Below are 11,511 nucleotides of genomic sequence, written 5' to 3'. Positions count from 1 at the left end.
GGGGGTTGATTGTACCACCTGATAGAGAGATTTATGCTTTTCTCTGGAATTCGGCATCTGAATTGGGTCTGAGGGGAGCCAGGTTGGAGAGGAGTCCTTCCTTGCTTGATTGCATAGAGTTTCTCCTGGAAGCTGCTGGGACTTGTCGGGAAGAGTAGTTCCGGCAGCCAAAGGTTGTCATTCAGTTGTGAAAACACAATCCAGGAGCAACCTGCCTTCCGCCCGTGAGAACCTGAATGCTTTAGGCTTGGCCTGGTCTCAGGATCTGTCTGGCAGAAATGCACAAGTTGCATTACGGTCCTTTGGCATTAATTGGGAGACAATCAATCTACCATATTTGTTGAGTGCTTACTGTGTGCTGAGCACTATACCAAGCACTTGGGAGAGTACAGTATAATAGTGTTGGTAGATACTCTGCCCACAGCAAGCTTACAGTCTGAAGGGAAGGGGAGAGAGGGGAGGGAAGAGACTGTGTGCTAAGTAGTGGCGTATTCATCCATTCAATCATATTTATTGAGTGCTTACTGTGTGCAGAGCACTGTACTAAGCGCTTGGGAAGTACAAGTTGGCAACATATAGAGACAGTCCCTACCCAACAGCAGGCTCACAGTCTAGAATAATAAATATCTGGAGACTTGTTCTGTGCTCATTCATTCATTCAATCATATTTTTTGAGCACTTACTGTGTGTAGAGCACTGTACTAAGCACTTTCCATCCTCTGCTCCTCTTGGGCAAACTTCAGTGCTCCTCTGGACCTGAACTTCCTTTGGGAAAGTTCAAGGCTCCGGAAAGGGGTTTGGGATTTGTAGGGCTTAGTCAAGTCAAATGCCCCTGGGAGCAGAAAGGGTATTCATCTTACATCCTACTTGTGAGCTCAGTTTCTGTTCAAGGACTCTGTAGATATTCAATCAACGAGAAGCAGCGTGGCTTGGTGGAGAGAGCAAGGGCTTGGGAACCAGAAGGGCCTGGGTTCTAATCCCGGTTCTGTCACTTTTCTGCTGGGTGACCTTGGGCAAGTCACTTTTCTTCTCTGTGCCTCAGTTACCCCATCTGTAAAATGGCGATTTAGACCGTGAGCCCCATGTGAGACAATGAATGTCCAACCTGATTAACTTGTATCACTACCCAGTGTTGGTACAGTGTCTGACACATTGTGAACACTTAACAAATGCCATAAAAAATCAATCATATTTATTGAGCACTTACTGTGTGCATAACACTGTACTAAGTGCTTGGGAGAGTATAATATAAAAGATTTGGAAGACATATTCATTATCTTACTTTATGCAGAACTCTGTACTTAGCGTTTGGGAGAGTACACAATATCAGAGTTGGCAGACACATTCCCTGCCCACAAGGAGCTTACAGTCTAGAGGGGAAGACAGACATTAAAATCAATTACAGATATGTACATAAGTGCTGTGGTCTGAAGGCGGGGAGAATAAAGAGAACAAATGCAACTACAAGGGTGGCACAGAAATGGGAGTGAGAGTAGGGAAATGAAGGCTGAGAAGACCTCTCTGAGGAGAAATGATTTTAGCACGGAATGGGAACACTACCAGCTTTCTTTCCCAGTTGGTTCATTTTACAGCACTCCGAACCATGCTACTCTTTCAGGATTTAAAGTTCTAAGTGTAAATTGGGTTGTAGTCTTCATAACATTATTTTCATGGATTCATCTTAATCTGTCCTTTTTGTTTCCCTAAGGGAATGAGGGGAATGATAATAATAATGGCATTTATTAAGCGCTTACTATGTGCAAAGTACTGTTCTAAGCACTGGGGAGGTTACAAGGTGATCAGGTTGTCCCATGGGGGGCTCACAGTCTTCATCCCCATTTTACAGATGAGGTAACTGAGGCAAAGAGAAGTGAAGTGACTTGCCCAAAGTCACACAACTGACAGTTAGTGGAGCTGGGATTTGAACCCCTGACCTCTGACTCCAAAGCTCGTGCTCTTTCCACTGAGCCACGCTGATGATTAATATTGAGCAAATCCAGTCAGAGCGACTTTGTGGCAGAAACATTAGATTGCCCCAAACAGCTTTGCTTTGGTTTTCCCCCCTGAACACACCGACACTTGTTAGAGTTGTGCTCAGTCCGTGAACCATCGCTGGTTGACTTCTGGACAATCGCTATAAATCTCTATTATTTGGCTCTTATTGTCTTGTCATCCAAGCGTTGTTGATGCGGATTCTCAGGGGAGGCGAGCCCAGGTGTTTCCACATGAAGAGAACAAATACAGTTTTCCCTTAAACCCATAGATTCCTGTCCTCCCTAAGCGAGAACGGTCTTTTAGACTGTGAGCCCACTGTTGGGTAGAGACTGTCTCTATATGTTGCCAACTTGTACTTCCCAAGCGCTTAATACAGTGCTCTGCACACAGTAAGCACTCAATAAATACAATTGATGATGATGAGAATGGAGGCAGCTGGTGCAGTTGAAAGAGCTCGGCTCCTGGGTGTCAGGAGATTAGAATTCTAGTCTCAGGTGTGGCCTTCACCTGCTATAGGACCTGAATCAAGTCGTGACCTTTCTGGACCTCAGTTTTATCCCCTCTAAGCTGGGTCTGATAAGACCTACTTCTCTGTATCTCACAAGTTTATTGTGAGGAGAAAAGACAGTGAAACAAGTGTGCTTTGGAAAAATCAGGCACCAGAAAAACCAGCTATTATTAATGGACCCCAAAGAAGCACTTGCAGGCAACTGGATTCTGATCCTGGCTCTACTACATACCTGGTGAGTGACGTTGGGCAAGTCAGCCTCTCTATGCCTCAGTTTTCTCATCTGCATAATGGGGCTTCAATCCCTGTTCTCCCTCCTCTTTAGACTGTGAGCCCCATTTGACACCTGATTAACTTGTATTTACCCCACCACTTAGTACAGTGCTTGACATAAAGTAAGCCATTAACAAACACCACTAGTATTATTATTACTATTCATTCAATTGTATTTATTGAGCGCTTACTGTGTGCAGAGCACTGTACAAAGCACTTAATATAATTATGAGGACTTACACTTTAAATGGGAGAGACAGATATAGAGATATTTGTATTAGAGTATGACACAGCTAAAAATCCCTTGGAGTTGCATTTATCTAAAAGAGACATCTATTTTTTGGATGGGATTTAGACACCCTCCTCACCTGAAAAAAAGAAGCCCAGCCTTTCTATAAGCACCATTATTTGTACTTCCCAAGCGCTTAGTACAGTGCTCTGCACATAGTAAGCACTCAATAAATACGATTGATGATGATGATGATTCTTTCCCTAGATTCGATATTATAACACTTTAGTGATCCAGGAACAATGCCAAGATCACACCCTGTACCACCTGCTGATCTCTCAGTGAAGTCTTCCCAGAATAAGCTGCTTCCATTCCCAATTACGAGAAGGGTTCCAGAACTGAGACCCCCTCCCGGGAAAGCTGGCGATAGCTGTAATCAAATATAGGATCATTGAACATGTAGAAAAACAAGGCCAATTGGAAACATCAACCTGTTTTCCTTAAGGGGAAATTATACCTCCCTAGTCTACTGGAGGTTTTTGCAGGGAGATCAATTTGGATTTAGACCAATACCGGATAAAATTATCAATCGATCAATAGCATTTATTGGGTACTAAGCGCACTTGGAGAGTTCAGGAGAGATAGAAGACTCAATCCCTACCTTCAGGGATGAAGTGACATCCCAGAGGATATATTTCCTACCCCAGTTCTCCTGTGGGAATAATTGCCAAACGCAAACATGTTGGTTTGCTGTCCAGGACAAAGAAACAGAACACATCTGAATTGTTATACTCTCCACTTCCTTCAGGTTGTGACAACACAATCCATTTCCTGTGATTTGTCCTTGTTGCAAAGTTTGGATCTGACATAGAAACAACTCAAAAGCAGCAGTTGTGAGTACAGGGCTTTGCACACAGTAAGTGTTCAATAAATATGATTAATGATAATAGAGAGACCACCATGGTGGTCATGCCTGAGAATCAGGAGTATGGTGTTCTAATCCCCTGTCCACCACTGACTGACAGTGTGATCTTGGGCAAGTCACTTCCCTTCTCTGGGGCTTGATTTACCCATATTTAAGTGTCTTGATTTCCTCAACTTAGACTGAAGTCTCAAGTGTGAAAGGAACTGTGTACGATCTGATTCTCTCACACCTGCCACAGCACCATACTCTTAGCACCATACTCTGTGCTTAATACATTCAATGAATATTAATATTCAGGGCTGGATAGGGAGTAGAAAAACAAATCACCAGCATTAGTGTCCATAGAAGAGTAGTTGAGGGCGAAAATGCATAACCCAGAAGGACATCCAATAGAAATCACCAAGATTGCAAAAGAGACCCTTTTAAATTAGCACAAGTTGGAAAATAGCTTCTACTGGGCCCCCTATATTCATTTATTTCCAAACCTCACCTTAGTTTCATCCAAGGTGATCAATACGAAAGGTTAATGCTAAACAAATTCTACAGTTTCTGATAGATTTTAAGTGCTTTGAGGGCAAAGGTTCTGTCTACCAACTCTATTGTCCTCTCCCAAGCTGCACAGAGTAAGTGCTCAATAAATACTCTTGACTAATTGAAGTTTGGAAGCAGAATAAAAATGCCTTTTTCCATCCTTTAAAAATGAAGTTTGCCTTTTTCCTAGATGATTAGACTATAAAAAAAGAGTCTAACCAATACATTTCATAATAATAATTGTGGTTTTTGTTTAGTGTTTAGTATGTGCTAAGCATTCTGATACATTCAAGCACATTATGTTGCCAACTTGTACTTCCCAAGTGCTTAGTACAGTACTCTGCACACAGTAAGCGCTCAGTAAATACGATTGAATGAATGAATGAATTCAAGATGATTAGATTGGATGCCGTCTCTGTCCCACACAGGGATCATAGTGTATTTAATTCCCATTTTACATATGAGGAAACTGAGGCAGGGAGAGTCAAGTGACTTGTCCAGGGTCACACAGCAAACAAGTGGCAGTCAGGATTAGAACCCAGGCCTTCTGACTCCCAGGCTTGTGCTCTTTTGGCTAGGCCAAGCTGCTTGTAATTATTTATTTTGTATGTGGGTGGTCCCTTATTAGTAACAGAAGGCAGTCATTTTTTTTTTGTGAAAAGGAAAGATATAAGCCATTTTTTAAAATGTACTGACATTTTTACTGAGACTTGTAGACAGATTTTAGTTTAAAATTAGTTTCCTGGAGCATTAGGAATAGTGTCCCAGAATCCATGCAATTTCCTACTTCATAATCTTCCATAATTTGTCTGTATAAGGTGGATGGGTTTACTCACTTCATCACCAAGGAGTGCTTTAAAATCCTTATGTCGCTGAATCCAATTTTCCAGTGCTTGTTTTGTTTTACTAAAGGTCCCAAAACTTAAACCTATCCAGACCCTGTCCAGCCTGGGATCCGGGAAGTCTGGGGGAAGCACAATTCCACCGCAGTATTAGTTGTGGAGACAAGACGGAGGACTGAGCATATGACTGACTGGGAAGAGCAGTGGTGGGAATGAAGGGAAATTCAGAGTGGACGCAGGAAGGACATGGGGAATTTTGGTGACACGGGCTCAAAACGTAGTCTTGGCAAGTCAGGGAATAAAACAAGATGTTTCTCAAATTGGTGGGATTTTTTTTTCTGTCTCTAAAGGCATGCCAGTTAGATTTATCAATGAATCAGTGTGTTGATTAAGTCTTACTATGTGCAGAACACATATATTAAGCATTCTGGGGAGTTGTCAGATGCGATCCCTTCCCACAAGGAGCTTCCAGTCTAAAGGGGAAACTGCCAGTGTGCAGACCACCAGTTTGGAGAACTGCATTTGTGCAATGGCACACACCCTAAGTGCTCAATAAAAACCATTGATTGATTGATTAACAAATGCTTTTATTTCCTAACTCTTATGCACACTAAAGCTTACCTGCTCATTTTGGCTCAATCACTCAGTTTTATTCATTCATTCAATCATATTTATTGAGCGCTTACTGTGTGCAGAGCACTGTACTAAGTGCTTGGGAAGTACAAATCAGCAACATATAGAGACAGTCCCTACCCAACAATGGGTTCACAGTCTCATTCATTCATTGTCATATTTATTAAGCGCTTACTGTGTGCAGAGCACTGTACTAAGCGCTTGGGAAGCACAAATAGGCAACATGTAGAGATGGTCCCTACCCAACAATGGGCTCACTCTAGAAGATGAGATCTTGCTGTAGTTTAGCAAGTGACATCTGTGTGATACCCCCTGCAAAAAAAAAAGAGATAGTATCATCTCTGCTCTGCACACAGTAAGCGCTCAATAAATATGATTGAATGAATGAATGAATCTCCAAATGCGGAGTTTTTGCTGTGCCCATTGCCTTTGAGATTGTTTATTAGTAATAATAACAATAATGGTATTTGTTTAGCTCTTACTATGTCTCAAGCACTTTTCTAAGTCTCAGGGTAAATACAAGATAATCAAGTTGGACACAGTCCTTGCCCCACATGGGGCTCACGGTCTTAACCCCCATTTTACAGGTGAGGTAACTGAGGCTCAGAGAAGTAAAGTGACTAGCTCAAGGTCACACAGCAGACAAGTGACCAATAGGCATGATGTTATCCAAATTAGTCCTAGCACCATTCCTCAGGGACCAGATCATTCTTTTTTTCCTCCCTTTTCTTTAGTCCCTCCTCTTTGCTGTCTTATAATAATAGTAATAATAATGATGGCATTTGTTAAGCACTTACTATGTGCCTAGCACTGTTCTTAGTGCTGGGGAGGATACAAGGTGATCAGGTTGTCCCACATGGGGCTCACAGTCTTAATCCCCATTTTACAGATGAGGTAACTGAGGCACAGAGAAGTGAAGTGACTTGCCCAAAGTCACAGCTTCTAGACTGTAAGCCCACTGTTGGGTAGGGACCGTCTCTACATGTTGCCAACTTGTACTTCCCAAGTGCTTAGTACAGTGCTCTGCACACAGTAAGTGCTCAATAAATACGATTGAATGAATGAATGACAAGTGGTGGAGCTGGGATTTGAACCCATGACCTCTGACTCCCAAGCCGGTGCTCTTTCCACTGACTGAGCCAAGCTGCTTAAGCAGTTTTCTTTCCAGGACAGGATGTTCTCTTGGCTTTATCAAAGGCTTCTGGGGTAGAACCTTGTCAATGGCCATCCAAAAGCCCAAACCACATAGCCAAACTAGCACACTTCCCCCTTTTAAAGCTTAAGAGCTCACCTCCTCCAGGAGACCTTCCTGGACTAAGCCCCTCTTTCCTTCTGCTCCCCATCTCCCCCACTCCATCCCTCTGCTCTACCCACCTCCCCGCCCCACACACTTGTGGGAATATATGCACATATTTATAATTCTATTTCATTAATGATGTATATCTATTTATAATTCTATTTATTTATATTGATGTTATTGACGCCTGTTTACTTGTTTCGATGTCTGTCTCCCCTCTTCTAAACTGTGAGCCCGTTCTGGGGAGGGGTTGTCTCTTTTTGTTGCTGAATTGTACTTTCTAAGCACTTAGTAGACGCTTGTTTACTTGTTTCGATGTCTGTCTCCCCTCTTCTAAACTGTGAGCCCGTTCTGGGCAGGGATTGTCTCTTTTTGTCGCTGAATTGCACTTTCCAAGCACTTAGTACAGTGCTCTGCGCACAGCAAGCGCTCGGTAAATACGACTGAATGAATGAGTCGAGAGTCTAGCGTAGCCACTTGTCAGCTTTGTGACTTTGGGCAAGGCACTTAACTTCTCTGAGCCTCAGTTACCACATCTGTAAAATGGGGACTGAGACTGTGAGCCCCAAGTGGGACAACCTGATCACTTTGTATCCCTCCAGTGCTTAGAAAGGTGCTTCACACATAGTATCGCTTAACAAGTGTGATTATTATTATTATTATTGTTATTATTATTATTATTGTCTTCTGGTTCAAATCCACTACCTGGAAATGGTGAGATGGCACCCATGAGGTTGAATGAGTAAGAGAGAGAAAAACTCTTGCCCCCAGGCTGACTGGGCTCCTGAAAGTCCAGCAATCCACCTCTTCTGCTCTCATGGTCAAACTCCAATGGGTAAGAGAGAAAAGATACCTTGTAACCCCAGCAGAACATGCACGCATGTTGCTTTTGCAGGAGTGGTGAGTGTTCGAGTTGATCCATCTAAGCGCTTAATACAGTACTGCATTACTGTATTAATACTGTACTAAGTGCTTAGTACAGTGCTCTGCACACAGTAAGCGCTCAATAAATACGATTGATTGATTGATCCATCACAGCTATTAATGAGCAATTTTGGTATTTGCTAGGCTCTTACTATGTGCCACGACCTGAACTTAGCACTGGGTTAGATACCATACAATCTGACCTGACACCACCCTTGCCTCACAGGGGGACACATTTAATCCCCATTTTACAGATGAGGAAAACAAGGCCGAGAGAAGTAAAGCGACCGGTCCAAGGTCACACAGCAGGAAAGCGGCTGAGCTAGGATTAGAACTCAGGCCACCTGGCTCTCAATCCTCTGTTCTATCCACTCTGCCCCCGTGCTTTTCCAGGCTCGTCTGAAATGGAAATATTCAGTATCAGGAATGCTTCAGGGACACAGTCTAGAACACCAACAGGAAAGCAGCGTGGCTCAGTGGAAAGATCCCGGGCTTGGGAGTCAGAGGTCATGGGTTCCAATCCCGACTCCTCCACGTCTGCTGTGTGATCTTGGGCAAGTCACTTAACTTCTCTGAGCCTGTTACCTCATCTGTAAAATGGGGATTAAGACTGTGAGCCCCACGTGGGACACCCTAATCCTCTTGTATCCCCCCAGTGCTTAGAACAATGCTTCGCACATAGTAAGTGCTTAATCAATCAATTATATTTATTGAGCGCTTACTGTGTGCAGAGCCCTGTACTAGGTGCTTGGGAAGTACAAGTTGGCAATATATAGAGACGGTCCCTACCCAACAGTGGGCTCACAGTCTAAAAGGGGGAAACGGAGAACAAAACATATTAACAAAATAAAATAAATAGAATAGATATGTACAAGTAAAATAAATAGAGTAATAAATACGTACGAACATATATATATATATATATATATATATATATATATATATACAGGTGCTGTGGGGAGAGCTTGAACGAGCTTAACAAATGCCATCATTATTATTACTATTATTATTATATATCAGGCGTAAGAAGAAGGAGGCATACACACCCTTCCATCTAAAGGTAAAAAGGGGACACTTCATCCACTGCAAATAAATATCCCAGCTAAAGGAGGCCAGGCTTTCCTCGGTCTCTAGGAAGCCATTCCTATTCACGGAGCCTTTTTATTGTGCTCTGAGGTCCCGTTAGGAATAATCTGTTGGAGGTAGCAGTCTGGTCTTAATGACCCAGAGAAGGGCTTTCTAATGAGCCTTGGCAGTAGCCCGAGCCTTCCCTATGGCGAGAAGAAGGTGATGGACACGGTAAAGGAGGTGCGTACAGTCGGGGTGCTAGTGCGTCTTCATCCGATAGCTTTGTCCGGCAATCAAGAGTAAAGCTCACTGAACAACAGAGCCGCCCGTCGCGATGGGTATGGAAGGGTTTTCGACCGCTTTGGAGGCATTCTACAAAATTAAATATACGAATTGTTTTCCTTATTGGCAACTATCGATCTCTGACTGTGCCAGTCTCTCTCATTAACACTTTTATTGCCTTGTCAATCACAGACCCACCTGAACTCACCAGAGGCTAAAAGGATTTACCATTATTAACAAAACTGCCTCGTGTCTGGGAGCAGTCAATGCCGCTGAAAGTGGAAGGGGAAATCAGCGGGGATTTCCATGGTGTTTGAGGATACCGAATGCAATTTAGAGTAGAAAAAAGGCCTAGGTTCCACTCCAAAATCGTTTGGTTAAGAAACAGCATGCTCTGCCTCTCCCGAATGCATATAATCCCAGATTTCTCTTGGTACTTAGGTTGTGTTAGTTAAAACCAGTTTTGAGGCGACTTTCTCGTTTAGGGTAGAAGTGAAAAATTCCATCAGATTGTCACATATCCCCAGTTAGCTGTTCTTATTGTTTCCACTAACGGTGCCCTATTTGAGCAAACAGATTAGCTGTTAATTGGTATCTGCTAAATCAGTCTGGTGCCCCTATTTGCTATTTTTTCCCATTTGCAATCAAAGTCAGTAGGGACAGGCTTGAGTTCCAAGCCCCGGTGCATTGATAAAAATGCCATATTGTTTGTTGGGTGGTTGGAAAATTGCCCATCCAGCCCCCATTCTAGTTTCCACTGATTACCTTCCCATTGTAGAGCATCGCTTTCATCTAGCTACAGCATCATTTGATTTCATCTTTACAGTGGGTAGTGTCTCAAAGGATTCTGGGGAAGAGGGAATGGATTCTGTGTTGCAGAAAAGAAAACTGAATCTTTGGGTCAGGAGCGGTGTGGCGATATGAAAGCCACAATGATCACCTTGTAGTCACCATCAGAGTCCTAATGAAATAATAATGATAACAATGATGATAATAATAATAATTTAAGCACTTATTATACAACACGCACTGCTGCTAAGCCCTGGGATTCATATTGGACTCAGTCCCTGTCCCATACTGTTTATGTTTAAAGAACCTAGAGAGTATTTCATTCTCTAGACTGTGAGCTTGTTGTGGGCAGGGATTGTCACTGTTTATTGTCGTATTGTACTTTTCCAAGTGCTTAGTACAATGCTCTGCACACAGTAAACTCTTAATAGTATGGAATGAATGAGTGAATATCTTCCTAAGCCCTTAGTACAATACATCACATTCAGAGGATGCCCAGTAGATACCATTATTATCCCTACTACTCCCAAAGGCCTCCTTTCTCAGTCTTTTCCTCTTTTCTACATTGTATCTCTGAGAATCATTACCAAACATACCCTTTGTCCCCTTCAAAGAATGGAAAGTAATGGCATTCATTTCTATTCCCGGCTCTGCCAGTTGTCAGCTGTGTGACTTTGGGTAAGTCACTTAATTTCTCTATGCCTCAGTTACCCCACCTGTAAAATGGGGATTAAGACTGCGAGCCCCCCCGTGGGACAACCGATCACCTTGTAACCTTCCCAGCACTTAGAACAGTGCTTTGCACATAGTAAGCGCTTAATAAATGCCATCATTATTATTACTATTATTATTCCTCAAAAATGGTCCCTGTGCACTCAGGCAAAGGAAACTTTAGAGCTTTCCGGCCCCTGCCTTCTGTCAGGACCGAGGGTCAGAATGGGGGGCAAAAATCAATCCAGTGAAAGGCAAAATATTACCCAGATAGCTTCAGGGCCCCAGTGATTGCCTTAGTGATAAAAAAACAAAAATCTGAGTAGCAGCAACCCAAAACTCCGTCATTCTCCCAACAATACTCGCCGTTTGTGAGCTCCCTTGGGGTAGGCTGCCATAGTTGAGAGATGATGGTTTTTAGGCTCTTTACTCAGTGACCTGCAAATTTTACTGGCTTCTCAGTACGTCCTTTTCCCAGTTTACAAAGCTGCTCCCACAGTTTTT

Source organism: Tachyglossus aculeatus, chromosome 17 (assembly GCF_015852505.1).
Source record: "Tachyglossus aculeatus isolate mTacAcu1 chromosome 17, mTacAcu1.pri, whole genome shotgun sequence".
Lineage (NCBI taxonomy): Eukaryota > Metazoa > Chordata > Mammalia > Monotremata > Tachyglossidae > Tachyglossus > Tachyglossus aculeatus.
Note: the sequence above shows the minus strand (reverse complement) of the source record.